Here is a 24,052-nt window from a genome sequence, read left to right on the forward strand (position 1 = left end):
TGCGACCCGGAACCGCAACCCGGGCCGCGCCGTGCCACCCGCATCTGCTTCCGGGCTGTGGGCCAGGTGATGAGAGGGGCTCTAGGCACCCGGGGCTCCCCGCCCTGGTCTCGCGCCGGCACTCTGCCCGCCCCTTGGCGGCGCCCGGGGAAGCCGTCCCGCGAGAGAGGCGGCAGGAGGCCTCCTGGGCTGCGTGTCCTGGAAACTCCGGGGCTGGGGGCTCCAGCTCGCCCACTGCGGCCGCGGTACCCCCGGAGCCCTCGGGAGACGTTGGGGGACTCGGGTTTACAGCCACGTCCCGGGGAAGAGCTCGACCGCAGTCCACAGCCCAGACTCGTCTTTGCATTTCAAGGCAGGGTTTTTTTGTTTTGTTTTTTGGGTTTTTAAAAACGTGTTTTAAGGGATTTTGTGAAATCTGGGCAAGAATGGGTTTGATTTACCAAAACCAAGAGAGCAGGAAGCATTTTGAAAGCATGCGGGAAAACTTAACCCACTCACTGTCGTATTGCGATAGCTTTTGGGGTTTTGCGGAGGGGGGTGTGTTTTGTTTGTTTGTTTAGCGTTCTTGGACATTTTGCCTGAAAGCAACTTTGGGTCATTGTTTCATTATCCAGAAAATTTGAATCAGTTCGCGACAGTTACTCTTCACTCGACCCCCTAACACATACATTCCAGTACACTGGTTGTGAATTATATGGATGCCTTAAGTCATTTAATCTCTTCGTGCCTCACTTTCTTCACACACACAAACAGAAACTGAAAATATACATCTTTCCTCTCTTTTGTCTTCCTTAATCATGGTCATATTTTAATTCCCCTATAAAACTTACAGTGCACTTGAGGGTGCACTGTTGTTTTGTTTTTTTTTTTTAAGATTTTATTTATTTGACAGACACAATGAGAGAGGGAACACAAGCAGGGGGAGTGAGAGAGGGAGAAGCAAGCTTCAGGCTGAGCAGAGAGCCGGATGCCAGGCTCCTGGGATCCTGGGATCATGACCTGAGCTGAAGGCAGACGCTTAACCGACTGAGCCACCCAGGCACCCCAAGGGTGCACTGTTTAAATACCTGTAAAGAATTCTGCCCAAATTACTTTGAGGGGATTTATTAATTCAACAGACATATATTAGGTTTTTGTGCTAAGCTTTGAAGATGCATTTTCAGACATCATGCATTGCCTTGAAGGAGCTAAGATGTGGAGCAACAAAAGTAAATCAAGATTATAATGAACTAGAATTGTGTCCTGTTGTGTTAGCACAAAGAAAGGCTGTCCATCCAAATTTTACTGGGCATCTTGTTCCAGAGAATGCTTGAACTGAGTTATAAAAGAACAGGTACATGTTAGTTAATTGAAGAAGGGGAGGATGGTTGTTCCAGATGGTGAGAAAAATATTGGCAGAAAAATTGTGGCCCATTTAAGGAAGTCCATGAAGTTCATTGTCTCTGACATCAGAGTGGTTAACCTCCTCCAGTCGCATAGCTTGCATAACACCTTTCTGATTGTCTCCATAAATCTGCACATGGGCATCATTTTGGTTCCAAGAGAGGGCATGGAGGGCTTTAGAGGGCTTTAGCCCTCTGTGATGTTAATCACATTTCCTCCAATTTGGTTTGGACGGTGTATTTTTCTTCATCTTGAGCTAAAACAGTTTCAAATCCCTCCTTCCAATCAAGTTGGGCCCCAAAGTCCGTGGTGCAGCCAGTCTATCATGGTATTTCTCTACTAGGTGAGGAATTTGCCTGGAAGTATGGAGGGGTTTGGCCACCATGCATTTCCAGGTTGCCTGAAACAGCAGCTACCTAGATGTCCATCTATTGTTAAACAGCTTTCTTCCTTTGCTCTGAACTCTTCCTTTATTGACCTCTTCATATTTCTTACAGTTTCTTTTGCATAAAATAGTGGTTTTTACAGTTTAAAAAAAAGGCCATAGAATCCTTTCTTCAATGAAAGCTTATGTAAAACAAGTTAGGTTGTTGTGGCTGAAATAGTGGTGATGAGCCTGAAGTCCCAATTACCCAGCAACCCTCCCTCCCTCCCTCCCAGTGGCCCCTCAAAGACTTTAAGCCCAAATTTGAAAACTGTAAAAATAGAACCGAAAACAACACACAGCACAACTTAACCTTTTAAACAAAGCACACTGTATCCAGTTTATTATACATAGTACCTCCTTTCTCACCAAATATCACAGAAACCCAGTTTATTTGCCTTTTACAGATTACACCCATGATTTTCTACAACAGTTGGCCCTTGAACAACACAGGTTTGAACTGCAGGGGTCCACTTACACACCGGCTTTTCTTGATACAGTACAGTAATGCAAATGTTTTTTTCTCATGATTTTCTTAATATTTTGTCTAGCTTACTTTATTGTAAGGATATGATATATAATGCATATACAAAATATATATTAATAGACTGTTTATGTTTAGAGTAGGGCTTCCAGTCAACAGTAGGCTATTAGTAGTTAAGTTTTGGGGGAGTCGAGTCAAAAGTTAAACCTAGATTTTCGGCTGCAGGGGCTCAGTGTCCCTAACCCCCATATTCAAGGGTCAACTGTAATTCCTATTTCTTCTTAGCTAGAGCCTTTAATTTTTCTTTTGAGCTCAGATTCTGATCAGAAATTATTCTTTCTGCCAGAAGAAATAGTCAAAACCCTCCCTATCTCTCTGAATGTTTAAGCGTGTGTCCAATACAGAGAACCCCAAACTTAGATATGCAAAGAGCACTTTGGAAGAGAAGAAGAGAATACTGAAGTAACAAGTGTAGCACACAACCTACATTTTGTACAACACATTGGATAAAGCAAAACTTTATAGACAGTTCAGTTGAAAAGATTTTACTTCATATGAACTTTGAGCAGTTGCCTAAGCAGAGGTTGAGAATTGTCTGCAAACAGTAACACAGACTTGGATACAAGAGCAGTCTCTAAGCCAGATTCTTATTTCCACATCAATTTACCGAGATTGTTGGTTACTGGATGTCTCCCTCCAACTCAGTATGTTCAAAACTGAACTCAGTATCTTTCTCCCTAAACCTCTTCCCCTTCCTATCTTCCCCAGTTCAGGAATTGGCAACCCCTGCACCCCTGCATCAGTAATTGCCCCAGCATAAGATCTGGGAGACATGCTCTCTTCCCTCTCTTTCACTTCCTTCACACCCAAACAGCAAATTCTGATGATCCTGATTCCTATATCCCTTAATATTCTACATCCCTCCTTCTTTGTCTTTCTGATTCCATCTGGACCCTCTTCAAGTTATCCTCATCACGTCTGCCAGAGTATTCATTCACAATGTTAGAGTCTGATCATATCTTTTTCTTCCTCAAAATCCTTCGTTTGTTCCCCAAAGCTTTCATGATAACGCTTCGGCACCTTAACACACAAGGTATGTTCCTGGTGACCTCCCTGTATTCCACTTTTCCACTGAGACCAAGATAATTTAAGTTCTTTGATGAAAGAATTCCATGGCTTAAAAAATAAAAAAGCGTGAGAACTGCTATTTTACACAATAAACACTGTGTATAGAATTAAGTTATAGCGAGTTCAGTGAGTAGAATGAAGGAAGAGAACAGATGTGTTTAGCAATAGGTGGACAGGTACATGGTATTAGAGTGAAAACTGCAGAAGGCTTCAGGTCACCTAAAGGAGATGCATGTGACCAGATCCCACAGGACTCTCATAGAAGAGATGGGGTGACCGGCTGCACCAGAGCTTCTATGTAGGATGGACTTTAAAGTGCAATAAGGTTGGCAGGAGAAATTTGCTTGAAATTTTTTGCTTAAGATTAAGAAACATAAACTGAATCATATAACTGGGGGGGAGAAAAGATGTTAGTGAGGTCACAAAGGGTCAAAGCCCTCCCTTGGTACCAAAAATGAAAGCATATAGATACAGAGGTGATATAGAGATGATCCTTAGCAGGTTTTACAAGCAGGGTGACAAGATGAGATGGACAGCTGTGATACTAGAGGCAAGAAGAGTGAGTTATGTAAGTGGGGGAAAAAAAAAACCTAACCTGGAAGTGTATACATCTGACTACAACAGAGATGGCTGCCACATTGGGTGAGGAATTAGGCCTGTGAAGGGTTATTCATAAACATACTTAGATGGTTTGTATAGGGCTCTTGCAAACATTCTCTAGGACCTTGCTACTCAAAGTGAGGTCTGTTACCAACAGCATCATATTTTCTGAGAGCTTGTTAGAAGTACAGAAACTTAGGTCCCACCCAGACCTACTGAATCTGCATTTTAGTAAGATGCCTTGGGGTGATTTGTATGTACATTACATTTTGAGACTCTTGTGTGACAACCATGAGAAAGTGCCTCTTAGATCTTGGAGATCAGGGAGAGTAATTGACTGAAGGCCTCAGCTACTGTGCTCTGAGATCCATTACTCCATTGGCACTGAGGCTGTGCTTCCCATGGGCTGCTTTTAGCAAAGCGCAAGGCAGAGTCACTCAAACCGGCCCATTCTTAGGAGACAAGAGTCCTCTGATGGGGAACTTGGGCTCCGGGCTTCCCCACCCCCCAACGCCTTGCTGAACTTTCCATAGAATTATTGCCACACGACTTTCCTCTGTCCTCCCTTCCGTTTCCCCATTCACTTAGGGTCAGATTTGTATCAGTTTAATGGCTCTCTGAGCCTCTTCAGGCTCCCTATTTTCTCTCACAGGTATTCCTCCCAATAAATTTCCTGCACATTCCACCTCATTTTGGGGTCTGCCTCACCAGGACCCAGACCAGCACAAGGTGCTTTAGCACAGATGAATTCTGCCCATGTAGTAATGACCTATAGTAATATCTGTTTCTGAACATTTTTTCTTAGGAAAATATGTCCTTAAAATATTTAAGAAACAAAACACAAACCACCTTGGCACACTATTAATAATGAATCTCTCCCTTATTCTCTGTGCTTATCTTATGCTCCCAGCAATTGAAAGCCAGTGTGGCAGACTACAGGCCAATAAATGCTGAGGTTATAGGTTCTCTGTGTGCCATTTATTTGTGTTCTGCCAACAGTTTGACCAAATATGGCCAAGAAAAGCGATAAAAGTACAAAGGAAGATTAACATGCTGGATATTAAAATGTAAGTGACACAGAGAAGTTTTGTCAAAGAAATAGTCAAGGAAGCAGAGTCAAGATTAGCGAGCAATTGGGGAAGGGAGGAAATCCTTGAATATTATAATGTCACCATAAGTAACACTGCAGCCTGGTAAGATTAGCTGGCAATGGTGCAAACAGTCACCAAGAAATAGTGGTGCCAGGCATTTCTTGATTTCAGGATATTTGAAGGGAATACAAGGGTGATGTGTAATGTGCAATGCTGGAGTTCATCCACAGTGGAACTGTGCTGGAAGGATCCTATCAGCACCAATCCAGTCAGCACTCCCATTTCTGAAATAGGAAGCCCCATCTCCTGACAAGATGTGCAACCACTTCAACAACCCTAAGGCAGTAACAACATGTACAAATGTGTATGCCTCGGAAATTAATCCCTCAGTATCAAGTGGTCAAGGAGAGAGGGTGTTATATGGTCAATCAGGTTTATCATCACTGGGCTAAACACACTTCATCTGCTAATTTTATGTTAGATTTTTCAGAGCCCTTTATATTCTAATGTACAATATAAATCTCTAGGAGAGGACAATAGTATTCAGCTTTTCACAAAGAATTTGACTAAGGAATCCCTCCTTACTTCTCCCTCCCAACTCCCTAAAATGTTGGAGCAGTAGCATTACTACACCACTCTTTAATAAGCACTACCCCCACTTAGCATATTATATCTCATGTCCTCCTGGTGATAGCAGTTCAAAGTCACCATTATACCTACTTCTGTTCCAGTATTACGAAGGACCTTGGTTCCCACTTGCCAAAAATATTAACTCTGACTTTTTGAGTATTTTCTTTTCAAGAAGACTCTTCTTAATGAATATATTTCTAGGAGGCGTGGCTACCAGTTCTATTGTTAACTGCTTGTTAAAACCTTAGGAAGGATTCTGTTATAGCCCACAGAGCACAGGGTCCCAGGTGGGAACAAGAGTAAGCCCAGGGTGAAGACTTCTTCAGCATTGTGCACGCTGACGCTAACTTGGCTCACGCTGTCTCCCCATTCTACTTCCTTATCTCTGTGCATGACACCTCAGATTTCTTTTCCTCTAAAAAACTTTTCTTGATTAGAAGTAGAAAATGAGAACAGGATTAGCTCACCCATCCCAAAATCAGTGTTCAAAGGAGATGATGTACTTGAAAATTAAAAATGTTTAAAAATGCAAGTTATCTGTTTTTTTCCTGTGATGGGAATATTATTCCCCCAATCTTCAAATGACTATCTATCCCCTTACCTTTTAGTTCTCGGTACAACGACATCACTTCATCAGAAACTTTCCCGACCATCCTAACTAAAGAATTTTTCCCTCTCCCTCTTGTTGATGCCCATTAATCAAAGACCACCAGGAACACACTGTAATCCAACAAAGCTGGGCTTTTAGATGCTCCTGCCAGCAAGCAATCGTGGCAAAACATGGGACATTCTCAGTAAGAAAGTCCATAATGGGGCTTTAAGGGCTTGGGCTTGCATTCAAGGAAGCGGGATTTACTCTGATTGGGAGCTGTTAGGAAATGGGAGTCATTCTGTGATCAGGTAACTTTATGAATTTATCTTGGTGGCAGGAGGAGTAGAGTGGGGCTGAAGTTGCCGCACTCACTCGTGGTAGCTGGGAGAGGTCATGGTAGTGGTTTGCCCGGTGTACTTGGTTTTGTCTATGCTTAGACGTGATTATAGAGTAGTGTTGTTGTTGTTGTCTCATCACGAGGACAGAGTGAGCTAATCTTATGTTAATGTGCCATGAAATTGTTACATTCCATAGGGGAACACCACCATCTAGCTCTGAGTGCCAGACCAGCTCCCAGCAAACAGGTGAGCTTTTTCTTTCCCATTTTAGCCCATTATCCTGTGTAATTTTCTTCACTGTATGAATCCGTACCAAACAATCATAGAACTTAACATATTTTTATTGTGTGTGTGACCTATCTTTATATATGTATGTACGTACATAAGCTCTGCGAGGGCATGGCATCATCTTCTCATTCATCACGTGTCTCCAATGTCAAAAGCAGCCCCCAGCCAGCGTATGGTATATATTCAGTAAATATTAGTCTAATGGATGCATAAATTAGGTGCTTGGGGAAAAGGCTCATACAGAGGTGGGGAGAGCGGTTCACAAAGGGAGGTGAGGCAGTCCATATGCCCGATGCCTCAGCCATTTCAAGTCACCTCTGCGGGTGCCAGCTCACCCCCCACTAGGATGCCTGATCTGGGAGGCTGGGAAACTACTCATTCCAGAATGAATGCCCTTTTGAATTCTAACTAAAGAATCCCGTGAGATTGTAAAACAGTCAAATCTGATTCTATCTGTCCAGGTAGGTATAAAAGATATTCTAGTCCTTGCCAGTTTGGATTGTTATTACCTTCAGGAAATGGAACCTAAAAAAACAAGGTCTTTCAACCTTTATGCAGGCGCCATCATCAAGTATCTTCCCAGAACTTTTGTTTTAATGTCCAGGCCCAAGCTTCCCATACATATGAAAAGAATGTCAATGAATATAGGCCTTTTAGGCTCATTAAAATACCATGGTAGATTTGGAAATCACTCTGAAGCTTTCAAAGAAAGTATTCCAGGTAAATATGTTCTCTACTGCAGTTAAAGACTTAAAGGCTATTAGTGACCATTTTAAAACAGTAGTCTTAAAAATATTCATTGAATCATTTTCCCAAAGCTAGCCAAAATTTGTATCTAGGAGACAATAATGATGATTTATGTTTATATCTACTATTTGCATATTTTACTACCACTGTTTGCTTGTTTGTTCTTAATGCCTTCTGATACTTTTTCTTACACAGCTACTGAAAACTTGCTAGTTTGGTTGAATTCAATAAATATTAAATGCTTATTTTGTGCTGTATACAAAGCATTATGTGATTCATTTCCAAGAAGGCTAAGAAAGAATAAAGGAAATTATATAACTGCGCCTTTTCCACCTATGTGTGGCACACTGGATTATCCTAATTTGTGCTGAAGAAATTCAAAATTATTAGCATTAGTCAGGCCATGTTTAGCATATCTTGTGAAGCTGATATATACTTAAGCTGCAATAGGTGCACTTTTTTCATGTACTTTGGAAGGACTCCAGAGCCAGCCTGTTTAGGTACAAATACTGACTTTGCCAGTGACTTAGCTGTGTGACTTAACTGCTCTTTGCCTCAGTTTCCTTTTGCCTCAGTTTCCTTGTCCGTAAATGGGGATGATGATGATTGTATCTATTTCATAGGAGTATTATGAAAATTAAATGATCTAATCTATGTAAAGAGCTTAGGGTATTGCCTGGCATATAGTAAACATTCAAAAATATTATTTGTATTATAGGTTATGTTATAATATGTTGCTATCATATCTTATTCTTATCATAGAGTTTAAAGAGCTGTATAATTAATAAACACTTCTAGTAAACATCCCTGCAATGTTCCATACAGAGAACAGTATGAAGTTTCATTCTCCACCATAGTCAGTATTTTTTGCTGCTTGCTGTGTGGAAGGTTCATTATGGTTCCTGGAGATATGAGTATTAGTAAGACTCAGTTCTTGCCTGAGACACTCCCATCTCAAATCTCAACAAAACTCTGCTGTGTGTTTGGAGCAAAACTCTCAACCTCTTACCTACTTTTTCTAAATGTATTTGGGAAACCAGTTTTTCCTCTCTCCCATCTCCCGTGACCTACACTGGTTGTCTAAAGTGATTCTTATCACCACTGTGTAGCTCCATTGACATGATATTTGTACAATGCCAAGCCAATTTCCTCTGTTAACTACTCATTTATATACCCATTCCCTCTCTTCTTCCCAGCACTGCCATCCTCCCAGTACACAGAGCAGAGTGGAGGAGGGCAGAGAATGGACTGAGAGGGCAAACGGACAGTCCAGAACCGCAGTCAGTCTGGGGTTTGGAGCCAAGGAGAGAACATAAGCAGGTGGGTAGAGTGGTATAAACCACTTCCAGTCCCATCCATAAAACCTCCAGTACCCTCTGTCTCTTGCTCCAGTGACTCTGGAGTCCATGTATGGACAGTGGTGGTGTTCACAATGGAAGCAACGTGGGTCTCTGAATGACGGTTCAGAGCAGAACTCCATCCTGACCACATTGCACTGAGGCTTCAGTATTGTTTGTTTCAGATGCCAGATGGTGGTAGGGGGCTGAAGGGAATGAAGCACACTGATGACTCCCTAATGTGCCTCCCCTCAGGTTTCTTCTCTCAGTTGAGCTTCTGAGCATGTCCTCTTTCTGTAAGTATCTGTAAGACATTTATTTATATTATTTATAACTTGTATAAGTGAATACTTTAGATGTCATCTTAAACTCAAAATTTCACAGCCGAACTCAAAACCTTCCCCAAACTACCTTGTTTTCATATATACAGTAGTCCCCATTATCCGCACTTTCACTTTCCACTGATTCATTTATCCGTGGTCAGCCGCAGTGCAGAAGCTGATGATCCTCCTTCTGACATATCCTCAGAAGGTCAGTACTTCAATAGCTTAATGCTAGGTCACAGGGCCTACATCAGTCACCTCACTTCCCCTCATCATGTAGGCATTTTATCATGTTACATCATCACAAAAAGAAGAGTAAGTACAATGCAGTAATATATTTTGAGAAAGAGAGGCCACATGCACATAACTTTTATTACAGTATATTATAATTATTCTATCTTATTATTAGTTATTGTCATTCATCTCTTTGTGTGCCAAATTTATAAATTAAACTTTTTTTTAAAGATTTTATTTATTTATTTGACAGAGAGAGACAACAAGAGAGGGAACACAAGCAGGGGGAGTGGGTCAGGCTTCCCGCTAAGGAGGGAGCCTGATGCAGGTCGCTCAATGCGGGGCACTCGATCCCAGGACCCTGGGATCGCGAGCCGAGCCCAAGGCAGAGGCTTAACAACTGAGCCACCCAGGCGCCCCTATAAATTAAACTTTATCATGGATATGCACATACAGGAAAAAACATAGTATAGTAGGGTTGGGTGCTATCTGTGGTTTCAGGCATCCACTGGGGGTCTTGGAATGGACCCCCTACAGATAAGGGGGGACTACTGCACCCTGCCCTTCCATGCTATTTATTCATTGAGTTGGTCATTTCAGAATATTTGGTGAGCCTGGGTCTGTGCCTTCATCTGGGCTATATAAAGATGGAAAAATAAATAAGACATGGTTTCCGATTTCAAGAAGCCCATAGTCTGATGAGGTGAACGTGTAAACAAGTAAATGAAAATGTGTTCTGTGCCATGACTGTAGTCAGTTGCTTCCTCTCCTTTACACCTCACAGTAAAGGAGTCAAGCATGTTGAGTCCTTCCTCTGTCATATCCACTTTCTTAGAGGATTATATTTGAACGATCACCACAAGACAGTCTCCATCCTTTCTTTCTTCACTCAAGTCCTGTTTTCACCTTTCCACGTTCTAGATCTGCTGTTATTCCTTAAATACTACTTTGTTCAGGAATATTTTAAAGTTTTATCTTTTCCTACTGAAGCAAGTCTCAGTTCTTGAGCTTGGCTTTCAGAGACCATCAGATCAGTTCCCCTCATGCAGTTTATATCGCTCTACCCACCTGTGTTTTTTCTTTCCTGGGCTCCAAATCCCAGACTGATTGCTCTGGACTGTCCATTCATGTGCCCAGTCCCTTCTGCACCCTTCTCTGCTTGGCGTAAGGTGCTGCAGGGGTGTGCATTGTAACTGCCAAGCCCTGCCTGTTGTGACACCCCCTACCCGCCTACCCCCACTGCTCACCTTAGTTCAGGCCCTCTCATCTCACCCCAGACTACGGCAGAAACTTCTCAGCATGTCTTCCTGACTCCAGATGCTTCCTCCACCCCACAGAACTCTGCCCTGACAGCATCACTTGGATCGTGCCGGTCCTCTGTTCCAAAGCCTTCCCATCTTCTGCACTGCCTGTCTCAGTAAGGGTGCCTCTGTGTGCCAACTGCCTGTTTCAGACACATGCTGTCTGCACTCTTCCTTGTCCCTCCCCTGTCCCATGCAGTCAGTCACCCTGCTCTTCCTGTTCTGTCACCTAAATCTCCCCTCTATCAGTTCACTGCTTCTTTTCTCCATCCTCAAAGTTCTTCCCAAAGTTCAGGCCACTCTGATCTCTTGACTGGACCACAGCCACAGCCTCCTAACTGGTATTCTTGCCTCAACCATCACTCTTTTGTAATTAACCCTTTCTCCACCTTGTCACCAGACTTCTCTCTTTCTGCGATAGACATCTAATATTGAGACTCTCCTTTTAGGTTTTAACTCCATGTTTGGTTTTCTTTTTAAAGATTGTATTTATTTTTGACAGAGAGGGAGAGTGCACAAGCAGGGGAAGCAGCAGGCAGAGGGAGAAAGAGAAGCAGGCTTCCCTCTGAGCAGGGAGCCGGAACCAGGGCTCAGTCCCAGGACCCTGGGATCATGACCTGAGCCGAAGGCAGACGCTTAACCGTCTGAGCCACCCAGGCGTCCCTTAACTCCATGGTTTTGAGGATGAATCTCAAACTCTATGACACCATGTAAAGGACCTTCAGGATGTGGCTTCCATTTATCTCTCCAGTCTCATCTCCTCATCCTGACTCTCTCCAGCTGCGTGGTCAGCACCTTAGATGTAGCCTCACGGAACCACTTTCACTTCCCACAGCGAGGCCCGGGATTGCTTACCTGCAGGCCTGTCACGTGTTACTCCCTCTACTTGGAATGCTCTTCCCCTCCACCCCCCCCAACACACAATGTTTTGGACTTTGCTTTCTTGATGGCAGTGACTATGCTTTTCTTGATCCTTGCATTGCCAGCAGCTAGTCCCGTGCCTGGCATCTGATGGGCTCTCTATTCAGAGAAGGTACATAAATTGTTCATGGTCAGACACCTGGTTAAGTGGCAAAGGGCCGGGATTCAATCCTGTGTTCTGATTCTAAATTTTGTGTATATTCCATGTCATTATACTGCCTCCCACCTTGGATAAAACATCTTAGACATACTTTTGAGTCCAGTTCATTCATTGATTCAACAAATACTTATTAATTTCCTAATATGTGCTATCCACTGTGTCAGATAAAGGGAATAAATTGGTAAACAAGGCATTCCCTGCCTTCAGCATACTTCTAGTCTGATGAAAGACATAGATAAATAAAGAGGCCTTAGTAGCACAGCGTGATAAATCTTGTCAGGGGTGTAAGTACACAGTGAGAAAGCCTATAGGAGGGGCACATAACCAGTCACAGGGAGTCAGGAAAGGCCATTAGAGAGAAGTGATTTCTAGGCTCAGGCTGCATGAAGAATAAGCCTCAGCAAGATGAGGTAGCTGGGAAAGAGAGTTCAAAGCACAAAAAAAAAAAAAAAAAAAAGGGCCGAAGTCTGAAAGTGTCAGAAACTGTGTCAATACAGGGAACTGAAAGTTGTTCATAATTGCTGAAGTGCAAGATACCACAGTGATAATGAGACATGAATCAGGACATTGTGGGGCTTTATGATGCTGAGGAGTTTGGACTATACCCCAAAGCCATTAAAAGGCAGAGTGGAATTTCCAAGTAAAAGAATTATTTGATCAGATTTAAAATTTGGGAATATCTTTGACTACAAAGTATATAGATTAGGGTTGGGTGTGGTGGGGTAGAGGAAAAGTTAGGAAGGGGAGAATGGCGGGAGAGAGACAAAAGTGTGTGCCAACTGAGAAGGAGTGAATATAAGGGGGGGAGCAGGCTTTAGGGCGGGGGGTGGGGAAGGAGAAATTGTCCTTTTAGTTGTACTGAGTTTGATGAATTGGTGTGTGAGTCAGAAGCTCGGGAGTGATGTTGGGACACCAGTTACAGGTTTGAGCATGAGCATACAGAAGGTTAGTAAGCCGTGGGAACACAGGGATCTCGCCCAAGAGGGGTCTGAGGAGAGGGAGAGTTGGGACAGGACTTGCAACCTTTAAGGGAAAGGCCAAGGATAAGGGGCTTGGGGATACTGAGAGATGAGACATTCTCAGGAGGAGGGAAAGGGTTACTGGTGTCAAATGCTGCCAAAGATGGAATAAAGTTAGGAGTAGTAAGGATCCATTGGATTTTGCAATCAGGAGGCCTTTGGTGCCCTCAGTGGGGGCCTGTTCAGTGGAGTAGTGGGAAGAGCAGCTGGGGTTCAGAGAGTAGAGAGTGAGAGGAAATGGAGAGCGTCAGTATACACCACTCTGTCAAGGAGTTTAATTTTAACTGTGAAGGAGGAAAGAAAGAAATGGGGTACTACTGTCTGGCAGGTCGGTTTGCAAAAGATGGCACAGGCTAGAGAAGCCCCGTGTAGCAGGTGCACTGTAAGAGCACACGAAGTTCCAGGAGAAAGGGAACGGACCGAATGCGGTGCTGAGGAGGGGAAGAGGAGCCACGAACACGGGCGCAGGCTCTGGCCTTAGATGTGTTAGCAGAAAAGGAAACGTAAGAAAGGGGGTGGGTGCAGGTAAGCTTGTTGCCTCGGCGGTAAGAAGTCTAGGGGGTTCTCATCTAGTGGCTTTGGTCTCCTCGGTAGCATAGGAGAGTTGAGTTGAGAGTGCATGGGCGCAAGTGGGGTAAGGGATGTGAGGAAGGGCCGGACACAAAGCTCAGCCCTGGCCCCTTTTATTCTCTGTTCTTCTCGCTCCCTAGGCCTTCTCCTGCAAACTGCCTGCCTTCAAGTGGTTATCTTTAGCCCAAGCCTCACGTCTGAGCTTTCAGCCATCCACCTGTCGCCCATACTTGAGCATCTCCAAGGCTCCTTCCCCGCCCTGTCCCTCCAGCTTCAGCTCAGAGCTGCCAGTGGACGACAGGAGACTGTTAGGCAGAGCGGAGAAGTCCGTGCGTGTTTAGCCTCACCCACCTGCAGCATGGCCTCCCACGTGCAAGGCCCTACCTGGCTTGTATGCGCGCCCCCCAGTTTTGCTCAGACTATTTCATCTGCTTAACAGGCCTTTTCCCAACCCGTGTCCACAAGTTCAAATCCTAGCCACCGTAATGACTTAACTTCAAAAGCAATCTCTTTGAAAAAAAAAAAAAAAGCCATCTCTTTGTAAAGCATTCCCTGATAGCCCTGGCAGGAAAACAAAACTTTCCTCCTCCTGTTCCTCATTTACCTAAACTTTTCTTACTATTCTTATTCTCCGTCTCGTGGTGTACCTGCTGATTTACAAGTCTTGGAGTGTCTTATCTGCATGATTTGGTTGGTAAGTTCTTAACGGCAAGGTTGTTGTCAGAGGCATCTTTTCTTTCTCAGCCCAGAGCATGTATTTACTTGCAAAATCATGTCATTTACTAAGTTAACGTGTTATTTACTGACTAATGAATGAGTGAGTTAATCCACCATGTGAATGACATTCTCTGCTCTGGCAAGTCTTTACGTGTCATTATCCCAATTTTCTTTCCCCTGGTAATCCCATGCCATGTCATGGATATTTGTGGGTGATTCATAAGTCCGCTTCTAGCCCTAAGCTCTTGTCCAAGAGAAACTCCTGAATTTTCCGTTTCTTGCGGCATCTTTCAAATCTATGCAGAATGTGCTCATTTCCCACTTCCTGGTATTTCCTATCTAAAGCTGAGGCTGAGTGTCAAAGCCACCACTTCCAAATGTCTTCTCTATTCTAGTCCTCACTGATCTACTCTTCCCAATCCTTGGGGGTGTTACTGTGGCTTGTCTTTTTTGTTAGTTTTCATTGTATACTTCGCCTCCAAAATTAGATTGTAAGCTTCAGGAGGCCAAGAATTTGTGTATAAATGTATCACATTTTTGCTGTACCTCCTTCGCCCCCGCTCCCTTCTGCAATCTCTTTTCTCTCCAAGTCTCTTTTAGTTGAGAAAACACTAGATACCAACAGAGGGCAGTAGAGAGCAGAGAGACTAAGGATGGGAGGAAAAAAAGGCCACATACTAGGACTTAACTAAGATTTCTCTACTTTCTTTAGCTTCACAGAAGCAGGCGTGACTTGCTTCATTCTAGGCACTCGATTTTGAAAGACAAAAGTACAAACTGTGTATCACAATGCCATGACCAGTTGGAACGTGAGGACAGGCTGGAGCATCTGGGAATGAATGTAAGCCTGGAAAAGAAAATCAAGGCAGTTCATGCTAGTTGTCTTTAAATTTCTAGAAAAATGGCCTGTGAAAGTATAATTAAACGTAACAGGTGTGAGCAGTATGGAGGCGGCATTTGCCCCAAGAAGCACTTCTAACAGTAAGCATGTTGGGGGTGGTGGGGGGAACGTGGTTTGAGCTTATAGGGGTGGAAAACTTTTCCCTTCTAGGTTCTTTGGCTGGTCTAATGATTAAATTGACATAAAACCGATTAATACGAGAAAAACAAATTTTGTATGTACCGGAGCCCCATAAAAACATGATACTCCCCTGCAGTCAGGGAATGGAGACTTATATGCCATCCTGAGCTAAGGAGAAGGGGAAAGAGGCCTGGGGCTTCAAAGGGGAGGAAGACAATCAGAAGAAGATGAGAAGAGCAAATGTTTGCCATGCTATGTGGATAAGTCTTTTCTGATATAAAGTTATCTGTTAGTACTAGCTCTCTTCCTGCTACAGGCCCCTGATCTAAATTCTTTTAGGCAGTTAAGGGGGAAGTAAAAATCTCTTCCTGAATCTGCTGGAGCCCAATTGTCTTCAGCTTGAAAATATCCACATACCAAAGTGGCACATTCTGGGATTGTGTATTCTGCCCCCCTCAAGCTGCTCTGTAAGGCAGTGATCTGCCCGTCTAGGAATCTTCCTTCGTTGGGTATGAAGAAGAATGAGGAGAGTTTACGGTAGTGGAGAGAATCCAGTACTGTACATCTGTAGTGTATTTTAACATTCATTAAAAGCTACCCCACATGTCATGTTATTTGAGCCCCATAAGTCTTTAAACTTTTTAGAAGAATGGCCTGTGAAAAGGGAATTAAACTAATTGGCTTTATCTTGAGGACCCACGGGTGAGAGCTGGCTGGAGCCAGCGTTTGCCTTGGGCGAAGAGACTTCTACCAACAGCAATCTTGGCGGTGGGAGGCTGGCAATTGAGCTGCCCTGGGAAACCGTGATCTGCCGCTTTAAGAATTTCCCAGCCTCAGGCTGTGGAAATACCTCTTCAGAACGTGGTTGCCAGCGATGTGGCTTTGGGTTTGAGGTTGGACCAGATGATTCTGATGGCTTTTCCAAATCTAAGATCCAGAAGTCTGTCGTTTGATTGATACTTCCAATTCAGGCCCAAAGACCAGTCCATCAAATCCCTGTGCTGAGATCTTCATGACTTTAGTAAATGAACCAATATTTCATGCTATGGTAACTCATCGAGAGTAGGGCCTTTGACCCGGCTGTTACCAGGTGTTGAAAGGTGACTCAGAACAGATAGGGGAGGTTAGTGAGACTCTGGAAAAGAGGTGGATTTTAGAAGGCTCAGAAGAGCAGGGAGCAGTAGAGACCCTAAAGGAAGACGCGGCTATTGAAAAGAAAGGCCGCATTGACAGGGTTGTTTGTTAGAGATTAAGAACAAGGGAGAAGAATGCAGGGAAGGGGGGTAGTGGTGACATGTTAGGCTCTCTCTGGGCTCAAGGAATAGAGTGATGCTTAGGTTTCATCAGGTAAAGAGAAGGATTTGTTGCAACAATATAGAGGTAAAAGCAGAAACATCTGTGCCGCTCTGAAAGCTTGATGAAGATACGAAGGCAGCCACCACTTAGTCCCCTCTCAGCAGGGAGCCTCACCCTTGGCTCCCTACTCCAGAGTTCCCACACTCTGGGGTCTCTCCGCTTTTGCTTCTACTCCTGATCATCTTTTTTTCTACTCTCCTTCGAGCCATCCCATGGTTTCTGTTCTCTGCCTTCACTCACCTCTATGCCTTTATGCATCTACCCTGGCTAAAGACTGTACTTTGTAGACTTCACAGTCAGACCCAGAGAGAATCCAGATGGTTTAATGCTACTCAGTGGAGAGCTTTTCTGTTGGGCAGAGAGTATCTACCAGATCTGTGGTAAACCTGCTAGAAAGGGACCATTCAGGTAGGCCCTGACCCTGTGCCTTCTGCCAAGCCAAGAATAGCAGGTTGCGTAAGGAGGCTCTCAAAACAGGGCTATGGGAGGGGCAGACTCTCCAAGACTTTTAAGAAGGGGTAGTGTAATTGTCAGGCAGCCAGGATGGAAAAGCAGGGTGTATTTCATGATGAATAGAGCTAAGAGCTAAAGGTGGATCTGGAATAGAGCTAAGAGCTAAAGGTGGAGCTGGAAATATTGCCCAAGGAGCCTTATGGGAAAAGCTATGAAAGAGAAGGGCTTGATTGAAAAACAAAAAAGAGGCTGTAATGGGCATTTCTGTGATGGTGGCTGCCCATCAACCATTGCCTCTTCTCGTTATAGCACTGCACCACGACTCTGTGTGTGTGTGTGTGTGTGTGTGTGTGTGTGTGTGTGTGTGTGTGTGTGTAGGTGAGGAGTTACTTCTCCTATGGAAGGTAATCTTGTGGGATTGTCAGCCAAAGTCAATCTCTCCCTCTCTTAATTTTGCCTCTTCTGAAGATAGATAGTATAGGAAAACAAAAATAATCAGAACTTATTCCTTGGAAAAGCTATAGACTAGCTTCTCCTGCTCTAATCCCTGGAATGCCCTAGTCCTGCCCTCGCCAGGCCAGACTTTCAGACCTTTCTTTGATACTGCAATCAATTCCCTATTTGCTTGTTAGCCAATGTCAGTGCTTATTGCTTGCAACCAGGAAACTATAGGTAAAGGAGACCTTTCTGAGCTTTTTGTGTGGGGACCCAGCAAAATCAATCATTGGTAGAAGTTCAGTTGCTTAAGAGGGACAGGCACAGAATTAAGTCTAGCTAAAAATAATTTAATATCTGAAAATAAGCCAGCTTATTTATGTTATTAAGTAAACTGGGTGTAATGGCACAAATGACAAAAAAATTTTTAGACAGTCAGCTTTTAAGAGAGAAAAACCTCCAATGACCTCATAGCATTTATGGCCTGGAGTGAGTAATAACTACAAAGTACTTAATATGTAGGTATAAGGGGATGGTTAATTTCCCCCAACTCAACAATTTATGTGGATTTGCCTGATGACATCTGACCTGCTTTTCAGCATTCCAGGCAGTAATTACCCAAAGCCCTCCCCAAAGTCTCAGTCTATAAAATCCTCCTTTTAGTAAGATTTAACAAGCCTTTAGTGTGCTCCTACAGCACTTCAAAGTCACACTGGTACCAGGGGAGTGTTCGTAAAACATACAAGGCACAAAGTGCATTCTAGGGTGTTTCAGGCTTAAGACAAAACTGCAGAGACACAAACATCAGGTACTGTAATCTAGAGGGAATCATTGGGATGTGGAGAGGAGAACAGTGGTAGAAAGCTGTGGGCTCCTAAGTTTACTGAATCAAGCAAACAAAAGAATACTAGGTGGATCTAGTCTGCACCAGGCAGTGGGCAATTCTGAAGTGCATCACCATCTGAAGAACTGATTAATTTTTCAACTGGGTCAGGCAGGCATGGGAATGGCAGAGCCAAGGCTCAGTTACTCACAAAGCCCCTCTCCATACATCTAGAGCTTCCATTTCTATTCCTATTTACATGCATTGTAGATAAGGATGACATAGTTACTGTAACATGCTCCATCTGCAAAATTATTTTTTAAATTTTTTATTATGTTAATCACCACATTACATCATTAGTTTTTGATGTAGTGTTCCATGATTCATTGTGTATAACACCCAGCGCTCCATGCAGAACGTGCCCTCTTTAATACCCATCACCAGGCTAACCCATCCCCCCACCCTCCTCCCCTCTAGAACCTTGTTTGTTTTTCAGAGTCCATTGCCTCTCATGGTTCCTCTCCCCCTCCGATTTCCCCCCTTCATTCTTCACCTTCTGCTATCTTTTTTTTTTAACATATATTGTATTATTTGTTTCAGAGGTACAGATCTGTGATTCAACAGTCTTGCACAATTCACTGCGTTCACCATAGCACATATTCCATCTGCAAAATTAAAATACCTATCTTCTCATAAGCTCAGAAAAGAGTTTGGAGAAAATATTTATTAACTGTTTCCAGAGGTTCTACGTCTGCCAAACGTTTCTCAAGAGAGAGTTTGACGTGATTGGGGGAAATGTAGTAATTTCTTTCTCGTTCTAGAACCAATATGGTAACTGCTAGCCACATGTGACTATTAAAAATAATTAAAATTAAGCGCAATGACCAGCCGGCCTATAATAGGTTCTCAATACATGTTTCCAAAATCGAATTGACAGAAAAACTATAGTTCCTTAGAAATGATACCTATTTATTTTTCATTACAAAAATCATTAAATACACTGGAAAATACAAAAAAGTCCAAAAATTTTCATATGCTCATAATTTCGTCTTTTTTAGTTATGCATAAATTTTTGAAGTTGCAATTATACTAGAGTTTGAAACTTCATGTTGTACGCTGTGTAATTATGTCCTCTGGCTAGACCTGTTGTGCATTGAGTATGAAGAGGTAGGCTCTTTATGAAAGATTATTTGATGAGGGGAGGAGGTGAAGGAAATTTGTAAATCCTCTTCTCTTTAAGCATCCTTCACTGGTACCTATCTTATAAGTTACACCTGAATGGCATTTGAAGACCATCCTTTGACACGTGAAAAGAAGGTGTAGCCAATTTACACTGCCAATTAAGTCCCCACGGGTAAAGTCGCAAACAAAGTAGAAAAGAAAAAAATCTAGGCAGCTGGGTGATGTATTTGTTCATAAATTTCCAGAGCATTAACTCGAAGCACCGGCTTCAGCCTGGGAGGCTTCCTCTCCCCGCCACCGCTTCTAAGTATCAGGTCCACTTCTTCCGAGTCGGGGTGTAGTGGACCGAGCACCATGTTTTGGCACTCCTAGCTGCCCTTGGCAAAGTCTGAACCGGCGTCTGTGGTCCAGGCGGGACGGGAGCGTGCGGGGGCGGGGCGTGCCGGGCGGGGGCGGAAGCGCTGCTCGGGGCGCCAAGCACACGCCTGGAGGCCAGCGCGCCGGTCACGTGCCGCAGGGGCCCGACACAAATAATCCGAGCGTGCGCGCGCGGTCGTGGGGCGAGCGGCAAGGTGGGGCGAGCGGCGTGGTGGGGCGGTGCTATCTCGCGGAGCCGTGCCTGGCCGTCCCGCGCTCCGCCCCGTTCCCGGGACCCCGGAGACCGTCTTTCCGCAGGGCCACAAGTCTCCGGCTGTGCCAGCCAGAGTCGGTGCCAGCCGTTTCATCGTCGTGGCCCCCCACCCCGGGAGCTCTGGGAGCCCGGGTGACCGCGTAGGTCAGTTTCCGTGGCCGGTTCCTGTGTGAGCGGGCTCCCCCCCTGCCTGGTGCCCGGGGAAGATCTGTCCGCCCCTGGTGGGGGGTGCGCGGGCCTCTCCCGCGCCGTCGCCGAGGCCGGTCAGAGTCGTGGCGGGGTGATGCTGGGCTCCCAGCCCGAGTTCGGTTTCCCTGCGGCCGCTGGCTCTCCGGCGCTGCAGCGAAGTTAGTTGTTAAAAGTAGCAAGATGTTGGCGTTCGTTGCACTTTCACTCCGGGTGCTACGACTTCGTGCTGGTGCCACATGCATTCTTTACCAAGTCATCAGCTGCGTGCTTTCTCGGGACTTGGATGTGTGCATCTTAACTTTTAGTTTCCTACTCCCGTGAGGAGACGACTGATTCTCAGTAGAAGTCACGAGCTGCCCATGTGACCATCTCAGTGTGCCTCGTGGTTAATTCGACAAGCATGGAAGACTATCAAAGGGATTCAGAAACAGTATGAAAGATTGCCGCTGCACAATAGAAACAATGATTCATTTACCCCGTGACCCTATTGATTGGCAGAAGGCGCTGAAAGGGTCTTTCTGATTTAGTTAATCCTAGTTTTTCATTGTCAAAGTCGTTGCTTTATGCAGACGGGGTTGTGAAGTTGAACGGTTGGCGTTGTGATATTAACTTAAGGCTGCTCCAATGTAGCAAACTTAGCTATTAGGCTGTTGTGGATTTGGTAATATAATTAGCTTTAACATCAGTGATGTGTTTTTCCTGAAAGCTTCAGCCTTAGCATTGTAGTTGATGCATTATGGATAGAGTTCGGAATATCCTCACTTCTTTGCTAAGCATTTGGAAGATAATTTTGTTGACTGAGGGCTAGCGATGTTTGCGTACTAACCCTGAGAACAACGAATTTTACGCAGCCAGTATTGTAGGTGTAATTTCTGAATTCCCCAGTTGAAACTTTAAAGAACTCTGCGTCAATTACCGAATGGTTACAAAATCCATCCTCTTCTCATCCGCTAGTTCTACAGGAGGGGGGAAGAAAAAGAAAGTTGTCAGTAACAGTTTTAAAATTTATCGCCTTTTTGTTTTCTCCCTGGCAGCATTGAATATTTGATGTTCAAAACAGGAGTTAACTGCCGCAAGTTGAGTAGATTTATCTGGAGCAGTTGTTTTAACTCTGTGTAGGCTTTTGCCAAGGTCTCTTTATCAGATGACACTTGTTAAACATCTCAGCAGAATCTTGTCCCCAGAAATTTGTGGTGGGTGGCTAATCCTTGTCTAGAGGCCCTTCAGTCTTGGAGGTATTATTCAAGCAGGACTTAAACCTATAAATCAGAGCAGCTAGAAGTTGTTTCTAAAAAGCATCACTCCCCCCACTCTTCCCTTAGGACAGAAGGAAGTACTTGTTTTGAATCAACAAGTAGGGGAATACAGCCAGGTGTGTGGTTTTGTTTTGTTTTGTTTTTTAGGATAACATGGTGCAGTGCCTGTTAAATTTTTCTGTTCGTGGTTTTATTTTACAGCTACATCTGTATATTTGATCTTTTCAAGTTGGAACTTTAGCCCTTTCTTACCTCTTCACATTAAAAGCTGAGCTTTTGTACTTTATGTATTCACTGAGAAAAGTAGTAGAAAGTAGAAATCAGCTTAACGAGTAATATGTGAAGGAGAGAATGAGCTAGCAAGTGCACACGAGAAATTTGAAGTGGTTAGAAACCATGTCAGTTCTTTCAAGCCAAGTCTGGTGGTAATCAGAACTTTTTGAATGACTAGTAAATTCTTTACAGTTCCTAGAAAGAGGGCAGGTGTGAGCCATGTAAGTACCCAATTATACCAATCTTGCCAGAATTCATTAATGAAGTGTTAGATACCATCAGGTACTTTGTACAATTTAAATTGATGATTATGATGTCATGTAAGTATCTTACAGGATACTCTTGATCCCTAGAAGTGTTGGATTTTCCCTCACTTATCTGACTTAAGCCACTATAAGGTAGGCAAGTATAAGAAATAGTTTTAAAGCTTTTTCACTTAAGTATAGTTGACATACAGTGTTGTTAGTTTCAGGTGTACATCCTGGTTATTGCACGTTCTGTACATTAAGCTATGCTTACCATGATAAATGTAGTTACCGTCTGTCACCATATGTAATTTTTAACACTTTCAGTAAGAGGAACTACCAGGTCACTCACTTTGAGTTCTTGTATTAGGCAGCAGATAGGAAATATCTGTGTAGTAAAAACAGTCTTTGTCCATTTTCCTATCGTGTGACAGTGGAAAGTAACTGCACGTTTTTACTTTGTTAAAGCTTTTCTTTAAAGAGACACTTCTGACGATATGGTAGATAACATATATTATTATGTATACCTAATTTGATTAAGTTTGGAAGGTAATTTTCAAATGTGAAACAAAATGGAGAACATTTAAATACCTTTTATCTAAAATTTAAGGAATTTTATCATTAAAAGGTAACAAGCTCCGTGTTAGAGTATTTTTACTATTTAGAACTGGATTTATCAAATATGTGGACTTTTCTGCCTTTTGCTTCTATAGATCCAAACTGCTTGAAACAGTAGTTAATCGTTTTCAGAATCTGTCAAATCCAAATCAGGGTTGCATCTAAGAGTTCTTGGTTATTACAGCACCTAAAATGTATAGCAACTTAAGATTAATTTAAACAATTTCATAAAGCAGGGCCAACAAGCTTACATAATTTTCACAAATTTCGATTAACACTTTAAACCAAATAAAGGTAAAATAAATACACAGCAAGTAGGATTATTCTTTTAATTTGTTTGTAGCAGGCATCCAGGTTCGTGTGAGTACATGACAAATACGAGGAAGAGAAAATAGTGTAAATATGTCAAATATAAAGTAAATAATTTGGAATAAACATTTTTACATTGACTTCAATGGTTTACAAACTGTAGTGTGACATATTACAATTTTAGCTACTTCTCTAATCATTTCTCCTCCGAAGGAAGCAGTGCTGTCTATCAGGGCACAAAGGCTTATTGGAAGGAAGTTGTAAAGTTTCACTGAATTAAAAATTAAGCGACTTTTTAAAAAATTTTATTTATTTATTTGAAAGAGAACGCACAAGCAGGGGGAGCGGCAGGCAGAGGGAGAGGGAGAAGCAGGCTCCCCACTGAGCAGGGAGCCCTATGCGGAACTCAATTCCAGGACCCTGGGATCATGACCTGAGCCAAAGGCAGACGTTTAACGACTGAGCCACCCAGGCGCCCACAAATTTATAGTTTTGTATATGTTTATATGCGTACATATGTACATACAGGTGTACCATTAGAGAACTCACTGATTATTTGCTAGGAGTTAGTAAGATTGAGGGCAAAATTTATTTTCTTGCTATTGCCATGTTTTTACATAGTAACTTCAATTTTTAAGATTTTTTCACTTTAAGAGAATGTGATAATGGGGAAAAAACCCCACACCATTGAGCTGCTAGCTACTCTGGAATGCAGTGCTAACTAAGTGCACTACAGATTTTTATGTTAGATTTAGTTTGTAAAATATGTTCATAAATTTAATTTTTCTCACTAAAATTCCTAGTATACATTGTTTCAAATATTATTGTAATAATACCAAGCATAAAAGCAGTATATCTGAGAATTTTTAAAATCACAACATGTAGTCATGGTAAATTCTGAATAATTAGGTTCCCTTTGACTTTTTCTTTAAATTTTTTTTATGTTAACCACCATACATTACATTATTAGTTTT

At 43.1% G+C, this 24,052-nt stretch overlaps 1 protein-coding gene across 5 annotated transcripts in view; it reads left to right on the forward strand.

The window, feature by feature from the left end:
• The first annotated feature begins 132 nt into the window (after positions 1–132).
• OSBPL1A (oxysterol binding protein like 1A) overlaps positions 133–24,052 on the forward strand; it is a 230,944-nt gene continuing 207,024 nt past the window's right edge. For 2 of the 5 annotated variants that reach the window (XM_028098294.2, XM_088019584.1), the window contains exons 1-4: positions 133–352; positions 6,867–6,916; positions 8,902–9,025; positions 9,228–9,338. The gene's annotated coding sequence lies outside the window, so the exon portion shown is untranslated. Of the gene's footprint in view, positions 353–6,866; positions 6,917–8,901; positions 9,026–9,227; positions 9,339–20,126; positions 20,333–24,052 lie in introns of those variants that run through there. The other 3 variants (XM_088019586.1, XM_088019585.1, XM_028098293.2) reach the window with 2 other exon arrangements.

Source organism: Eumetopias jubatus, unplaced genomic scaffold (assembly GCF_037043125.1).
Source record: "Eumetopias jubatus isolate StellerSeaLion01/CBP00866 unplaced genomic scaffold, mEumJub1_p1.0 scaffold_16, whole genome shotgun sequence".
In the NCBI taxonomy this organism is placed as follows: Eukaryota; Metazoa; Chordata; class Mammalia; order Carnivora; family Otariidae; genus Eumetopias; species Eumetopias jubatus.